General features: G+C 37.9%; 1 long non-coding RNA gene across 1 annotated transcript; it reads left to right on the top strand.

Annotated features, from left to right (window-relative positions):
- The first annotated feature begins 1,543 nt into the window (after positions 1–1,543).
- On the top strand, positions 1,544–8,432 carry LOC148127111 (uncharacterized). Its single transcript, XR_015741462.1, has 2 exons — positions 1,544–1,816; positions 8,252–8,432. It is a non-coding gene; the product is annotated as an uncharacterized LOC148127111 (long non-coding RNA).
- Positions 8,433–8,712: the final 280 nt, after the last annotated feature.

The following is an 8,712-nucleotide window of genomic DNA, read 5'->3' as shown; positions in this document are numbered from 1 at the left end:
TACCCACATCAAACTCATCGCCTGATAATATAATTTCCAGTTGGGCAAAGCAAATCCTCCTCTTATTCTTGCATCTTGTAACAGTTTGAGTTTTATTCTCACTTTCTTTCCCTGCCAAATGTATTTTAACACTATTTTATTTAAATCATCAAAGAACTCTTTCCCTAATCTAATTGGAATTGTCTGGAATAAGTATAAAATTCTAGGCAATACATTCATTTTAATTGTAGATATTCTCCCAATCAATTATAACTGTAATTTGCCCATATTTTCAAATCTGTTGCAATCTGTTGTTTGAGTTTAATATAATTATTCTCCTTGAGTGTGCTACATCTTGATGTTATAATTATCCTTAAATACTTGACTTTATTTGTGACCTGGATCTCCAAGACTTCCTCCATCTCTTTCTTTCGTCTTGTTGATATGTTCTTTGTTAATATCTTTGTTTTATTTTTGTTTATTTTCAAACTTGCTACTTTACCATACTCCTCTATCTTTTCTATTAACTTAGGTACTGATTCCAATGGATCTTCTAAAATAAATGTCAGGTCATCTACGAAAGCTTGTAGTTTATACTCTTCCTTTTTAATGTTCATTCCTTTTATTTCTTTTTCTTCTCTAATATTCCTGTTCAGCACTTCCAGTGTTAACACAAATAACAGAGGTGACAGTGGACAACCTTGTCTTGTCCCTTTGCTTATTTCTATAGCATCTGTTAACTCTCCATTTATCATAACCTTTGTAGTTTGTTTAGAATATATCGTTTCAATGGCTTGGATAAACTTTTTACCAAAGCCCATTTGTTCCAGTTGTAATGACATAAATCACCAATTCACATTATCAAAGGCTTTTTGTGCATCTAAAAACATCAAAGCTATTTGTTTTTTGGGATGTGCTTCATAATATTCCAGAGTATCCAAGATTATTCTCATATTGTCCTGTTTCAGTACCACAATTTCTTTATCTTTATACTTTAGCGTTTTCTCTCTTGCCGCCTGCAGTATCTGTGATTTAATTGTTTTCTTGGTGAATCTGATATGAACTTCTCTTGGTAATTTATTTCTCATTGCATATCTTGTGTAGACACGGAAAACTTCATCCATTCCATCCATCATCTTCTCTTTAGTTATCTCTAATGCTTCTGCCAAGATTTCTGTCATTGTTTCAGCAAGGTTTTCACCCTTTTCTTCTTCTATATTTTGAAATCTAAGATAAAATTCTGACCTGTCGATTTCCCATCCCAAAGATCTGCTCTTGTCTTGCTCAATTTCACTCAATCGAATATCCATATCTCAAATTTTCTTGTCTCTTTGTACATCCTGTTCTTTGATTTTCTTAATTCTGTCATCATATTGTATCATCATCTGTTGAATATTTTCAACTTTCTCATCTGTCTTTTCGGTTCCTTGCTCAATATTCTCCGTTCTCTTTTCAATGCTCTCCGTTCTCTTTTCAATATTATCTGTTTTTACTTGTATCTTTTGGATACCTTGCATAATCATCTGCAGTGTCATTTCTTTCTCCTTCTCCTGTTGCAACATCATCTGTATTTTTTGTTGTCCTCCAGATGGTGAAGAGGAAGAAGTTGGTATTGAAGAAGCTGGTGCTGGTATCTTTCTACTCATCTTGCAATGCTTGATTGAAGAGAAAAGAAAAAGAAAAAAAGAAACAGGAGCAAACAACTGCCACACCAATAAAAAATTAAGAAAAAAAGGGAAAGGAAGAAATCTTCAGGCACTTGTATACCTTAATCCAATTGATTCCAATTATATAAAAAAGAAAAAAGGAAAAAAACAAAATGTAAAAAGAAGAAGAGGTAAGAAAAAAACAAAAAGGTAGAAAAAAATTAAAAAGATTAAATTTAAGAGACAGAAGTATATATATTCCCCTTGTTAAAAGACAAGGAAAAAATAAAATAAAAAGAGGTTTGTGGGGGAGAATAAATGTGTTCTAATTCCTGTATCAAAAGGCTAAAGTCCAAACATTAAAAATTCAACTGGAGGGAAAGTGGAAAAAAAAAGGGAGAGATAGAACACTATTCTGTCAAAAAGCAAAACACTGCCACTATATGTCCAAGGCTCTTTACTAGTTCAAAAAAAAATTTACAGTTCTCTTTTCAAGGTCATTTCAATCTTCTTTCTTTCTTCCAATTTCAATTCCCAACTGCAGTTATCAATAGTTCACAGAAAAGCACCTGTATAAACAATCTCCATGCTCTTCCCACTATCTTTTCAGTAAAAGCTCAGAGTGCTTGGATGTAACGCCAGATGTATTAACAAGTAAGTAAGAAAGAAAAACAATGCATCCAAGCCTCTAAATGGCAGTGTTACTTATTTCCCTTCAGTTTCGCTTCCCCTCAAATATTCAAGCCAGGAATAAAATAATTTTAAAAAGTAGAATCTTTAAAAAAGAAAAGAATAAAAAGATCTTAATTAAAGAGACTTTCAAAGGAGTTATTTAAAAAGTTAAAGTTAAAAAAGAAAACCAGTCCAGTTTAAAACTGAGAAGCTTTTACCAAAAATCCAAGTTCCAATAAAAAGGAAAAAAAAAAACAACCCTCAGTTTAACTTGTGTTTAATCTTGCTGATTAACCACTTTTATCTTCACTTTTAATTTCACTTTTAGTCTTTTAGGGTTTTCTCTCCAAAAAATAGAAAATAGAAATTTATCTCACCAAACTGACACACTTTGCTTCCAACTTTCTTCCGTTCTGGAGCTGTCCCAGCTTCAGCAGCTTGAATGGCTGCCTCTCTGCCACTGGAAAAAAGGGCTTCTCCTGGATCTACCAGGGACTGTGTGGTGTCCCTGGGATCGACAGGATGTGCCCTTCTCAGTCACCTTCTCTATGGGACAGTTTAGGTCCAGCAGTGGAAATATCGATGGCGATCTTGGAGCCTCCAGATCGTGCGTCGTATCACTGCGACGCCAGCTCCACCCTCCTCCAGATGCTTGTTTAGGGTACACATGAAGGCAACATAATTCATGTCAACATGGTTTCCTCCAGCACTGGAAACAACAAAGCAGCTGTGTGGATGCAGAGGAATACAGAGATGATCTTGGAGAAAAATATGTGGTAATAGAAGTGGCAGGGTTATCATCAGCCAACTCAACTACCAAGAATAGCAAACAATAATATAGTAGGAAAAACTGTTAATGAAGTAATTAACCACCAGGGGTAGAGGAGTACAGAAATTATCTTAGAGAAAATGCAGGTAGTCTTTGACTTACAAGGGTTAGTTTAGTGATCATTCGAAGGCACTGGAAAAAAAAAGACTTATGAGGGGTGCTTGGTGATCTCTGAGCTTGCTTGTTTTCTTGCAGATGTTTCAGTATCCTAACTAGGAAACATCATCAGTGCTAGTGAGGAGTGCTATTTGCTGCCAGAATATAAACTGACAGCAACCAGCACTCCTTACTAGCACTGAGGATGTTATCTAGTTAGGGCAGGGGTTCCCAATCTGGGGTGCTCGCACCCCTGGGGGTGCGAGATGTTATTCCAGGGGGTGCAAGAAAAGTCCAGGTAAATAATAGGATATTGGCTATATGTTGGCATTTTTATTTATTATGCAATGGATTAACTTTGTTTTCATTTTAGAGTTAAGTATCATTATTTAGTGGTCGTCACATACATAGCTGAAAAGATTCAATCCTACCATATATTTAACGCGTTCAATAGTTCCTAAAGTCTAAATTTCAGGGGGTGCGAGGTTCGAGTGAAATTTCTTTAGAGGTGCGGGGCAAAAAAAAGGTTGGGAACCACTGAGTTGAGGTAATGAAATGTCTGCAAGGAAACAAGCAAGCTCAGAAAGCACCAAGGACCACTCATTTGAACCCTGAACTACAAATATTCCCCTTTAAAAATGACTTATGACCAGTTTTCACACTTACAGCCATTGCAGCATCCCCATGGTCACATGACCAAAATTCAGATGGTTGGCAACTATTTATTCATATTTATTCATGTTATGTGACCTTCTGATTAGCAAAGTCAATGGGGAAGCCAGACTTAACAACCACGTTACTAATCTAACAACTGCAGAGATTCATTTCACAACTGTGACAAAAAGGTCATAAAAATGGGGGCAAAATTCACTTAACAAATGTCTCTCTTAGCTACAGAAATTGTGGTTGTAAATTGAGGATTACCTGTATACATAATAATCTATAAATATTTTACAAATTATAAAATATTTAATATTTTAATATTTTATATTATTTAAATAAAAATAATAATAAAAATGGGCTTAGTCCAGGAAAACAGGAAAGTGTGAGAAAGAATCTTAAGACTGCCCAGTCTTGATTCTCTTTAGTATAAGAGGGAGAGAAGGAGAAATACTATGAAGGTTTCCAGATCTGTTATAGCTTATCTTAATAGAATATTTCTTGTGTTTCCTAATTTGGCCTCCTTCAAAGAGGCTGACAGACAGTGAATGAGTCCTAAGACTGCACAGGAAATGAGATGGGTGTATGATAATAATTAAGATCAACAGGCCCCAGTCATAAAAAAATCATATACAATTATAATACCATGCCCTGAAAACTTCCATTTACATATCTCTATTTAGTTCTGAGTTGCAAAAGCCTGGATGACCACTAGCTGGCAGAAAATATTTACTTTTCTTTGCTGCCATCTAAGAGGTGAGATTTTTGCCGCCTATGTCTGGTTGCCATAGTTTTAATTTTCCTCCTACTTCTCTTTGCCTTGTTTAAAATGGAAATGCAAGGGTAATGCAGACTACCTACAGATCAAAATTGGGTAATCTGCTTAACTATAAAATACCACAAATTCCTGAGCCTTAAACTAACAGCATTAATGTACTCCAAAGTGTCTTAAAATGAAAAAGCATTTGTAATGAAGGCGCTCTAATCCCTAATTCAGGGAAAACCTTCTATCATCATTATAACATAAGCTCAAAAGTCCTCTTCCCCTTGCACCAACATCAAACAGATCTGATTTTTGTTTCAAATTGATTACTCTGAAGGACAGAATGACCCAACAGAAAACCTGGAAAATGCTGATTTGTTTTGGTCCACTCGTTAGCCAGAGCCAAAATAATTCAAATAGAACAAATTGAATAAACCTTCTGTGCAGCCATTCTTATTTCCTGATATTTATCTCTAATCCATTTTATTTCCTGGGGACATTAAGATAAAAGAGTATCAATGCTCATGGGATTCAGCCTCCTTTGGGGCCCTTATGTTATCTTAGGCTAAGTGCTAAGTCAATAAATGTATTTTAAAATGATATGGTGTTTTTAACCTGCCTCTAAATAATTTCTGCTACCGCTTAACCAACCTTCATCGCACTTAGCAAACTGAGCAAAGGATATTTCACCTAGTATCCTCTTAGACCTGGAAAAAACATTTTAAGAACTTCCTTCTGTCCACAATAGCCTTATATCTAAATTTTAAAAATGTTTATCCTGAAGTAAGATCTAAATTGTCCTAGAAGTATATTACATCATCTGATCTGGAAGCTTACTCTTAATCTGTTAAGAAGCCTTTCCTCACTTCTACTTTACCTCAGAGAAATACGTCCTATGCTGTCCAGTCTCCTGACAAGCTTAGGTAGTTGTTATTTGTATTGGAGGTAAAGTAATGTTTTTCTCTTATTCTGATATCATCCAAGAATAGTGTTAACATTTCGACTGATGAACCCAGCCAAAGTAAGCCCGGCTGAGACGATCCAATCTCTTAATGCAAAACTTTAATGAGTTACATCATATTGGCAAAGATGAGGACACTCATTAAAGTTTTGCATTAAGAGATTGGATCGTCTCAGCCATGCTTACTTTGGCTGGGTTCGTCAGTTGGAATGTTGACATTAAACCAGATCTACCAAAATTAAAATCTACAAAGAAGTCCTGGGTTCCTGCAGCCTGTCCGGCCCCTTGTGAAGACCCAAGAGAAGATGTCTGGGATGGAACATAAAGGGGAGCAAATGGCCAACCCTGGGGCAGCCATGGCGAAAGAAGCCCTGGCTGCTACATCGATGGATTTCAGTACCTAAATGGTGGTCACCCACTTGAAAGGACGGCCGGAGAATTCCGAGCAGATAGCTGTGTGGGAAGAGGTCATGGCAGCCGAGGGATTGCGTCAGCTGACCGAGGAAATGTGACGGGGTGTGGTACCAAAGGCATCTGAAGCCAAGTTCCCTCTACTTCCCCGTGGAGTGATGTTTACCCAGGGCCCGAGATGGAGAGAGAAGAGAGCAGCAGAGTGGGGAGAACCTGTGGAGTGGAGATATCTAGCAACCTGCTGCAGCCCATCAGTCAAAAAGCTGAGAGAGAGGTTCATTGGAACTTTGACAGATAGCTTCAAGGTGTATGAAACCTGTTACTCTTCATCACTTGCTGTTGGTCTAGCCAGGAAAACTAGAATACCAACCAGATGAGCTAAATCTACTCCATTGTAAAGCTACATTAACAGAATTTTGCAAAGTACAAAGTACAGTTCTCTTGTTGCCTCCTTTACAGCCTGAGAAACTAGGGAGGATCTCTTTTGAGTCTCTTGCTTTTCCCACTATGCAGCTGTGGGCTATGCTGTCCCTTATCTGATTGTTCAGCTTGGCAGCATCTCATCATCTAACCCCCCAAGGTCTTCCTCACATACCATTACATCTTCTATGTTGGAAGGAAATCAGGTGACTGGCAAAGACTGGAAACAGAGGGAAGAAAGGCAGGAGAGAGTTTGACAATGGGGACACCTGATTGAATGAGAATGTGGGTTTTTGCCTAGAGAAATATGAGTGGAGATCACCAAATCCTCATTGGGAAAAAGCGCCATGTGATAAAAGATCCTTCCTTCATATTGTGATCCAATTAAACTCAAAACAGTTTAAACCCTATTCTAGGCAGAATCTATTCTGGAAAATCCTTTGCTTTGCAATTACAGCATAAACACATGGCATAAGCCAACTCAGTGCTGTAATTTGAGGGAAACAGGAGGGCACATTGCTACTAAAAGCACTCTGGCAGTTACCCACACAGCCTTACTGCAACAGTGCAGAATGTAAATGACTTTTTTGTCATTTCTGCCTGCAGTGGAGACCAATGAATTAATTCTTCTGAAGAAGTAGGCTTGAACTTTGAACATTTATGGTATAAGAACATTAATTAACCTTACGGGGCCCACTTTATTTTTCTTTTTAAATTTTAATATAATTTCTTCCCGATCTGTGCTGTTGTTTCAAGATTCAGGTTGTATTAAACATGAATCATTTTAAAAAACCTATCTAGCACTGGAATGCAAGTTTAAAAATTAGCGCTCAGTATTTGGATCTGAAGTGTGCATTGTAACCAATGGGGGTGCCCCTTTTTTTTCTTTTTTGTCAGTCAGCTTATTACTGTGGCTTCCCAAAGAGCCAGTTCTGTGAGGATCTTTTTACACCGTTGCTTACAAATCAGGCTTATGCATTCCAGAAGTCCAAAAGTGAAATTATACTTACTAACCAAACAATTTATTTACCTCATTTGTTTTGAATATTCATTAAGGCAATCAAGTACATCATAAGCACAAAAAATATTTAAAGCTGTAATGATGTATGAGTGGCTAGTTTGATATAGTGGTTAAGGAACAAGATTAAAACATGGAGGCTGTGGTTCTAATCCTGTTTTAGGTACAAAGCCAACTGGGTGGCCTTGATCCAAGGGACATCCACCCCTCCTGACAATCTTGCCAAGAAAATTGTAGACTGGTTCAAGTATTTGCCAGGAGTCAAGACTAACCATAAAAGCACCAAAATAAGTTTAAAAATGCATCCATGGGAATTAAGCACATTGTTAAATGAGAGAGACATGGGGTTCATAAATAGTATTTTTGTTACAATGAGAGAAAGGCTAGGCTTTTAGAGAGTTGCAAATTCTATTCAATTTATTATTACCTTTATTGTCAAGAGTACAGCATGTGTACAATGAGATTGGCTCAGCCTCCCTTCGTGCGCCCCCACCACCACCACCACACACACACAACTCACAGTGAGGACAGAAGTCCGCAACCCAGTCCCAATCTTATTACCCTATGTGACCTTGTTGCACAACATGCAGGCCTCACAAGTCTGTCATACCATATTGACATGAAGTCAATGGTAGGAGAGTGAAGAAGTGCTGACCGGGATGTGAGTAGTTCTTAATAATTTTCCTCACTCTTCTAAGGCAGTGAGCCCTAGCGATGTCATCTAGTGGTATCAGGGAACAGCCCACGATGTTTCGTGCTGTGCTCACCACTCTCTGTAACATCTTTCTGTCCACAGCTGTCAAGCCAGCATACCACACTGTAATGCAATATGTGAGCACACTTTCTATTGTGGACCAGTAAAAGGAGGTCATCAGTCATTGTTCCACTTTATTCTTTCACAAGATCCTAAGGAAATGGAGTCTCTGTTGGGCCTTTCTGGCCACCTGGGTTGTGTTGATTTTGCAGGTAAGATCTTCGCTGAGGTAGACTCCCAGGAATTTAAAGGAGGAAACTCTCTCCACACAGCCTCCCTCGATGTAAAGTGGGGCAGGTTCCTCTCTCTTCTTCCTGAAGTCTAGCACCATCTCCTTTGTCTTGCTAATGTTTAGGTGCAGGTTGTTTTCTAGGCACCATGAGGATAATTTTTGAACCACCCCCCTGTACACTGTTTCATCTCCACCTGTAATGAGACCCAATACGGTAGTATCATCTGCGAACTTAATGACCACTTTAATGAGGAGAAACCAAAAGCCAGAG

This window comes from Pseudonaja textilis, chromosome 2, assembly GCF_049901715.1.
Source record: "Pseudonaja textilis isolate UNSWEBS1 chromosome 2, rPseTex1.2, whole genome shotgun sequence".
Taxonomy (NCBI): domain Eukaryota; kingdom Metazoa; phylum Chordata; class Lepidosauria; order Squamata; family Elapidae; genus Pseudonaja; species Pseudonaja textilis.
Note: the sequence above shows the minus strand (reverse complement) of the source record. Positions and strands in the feature narration are given on the sequence as shown.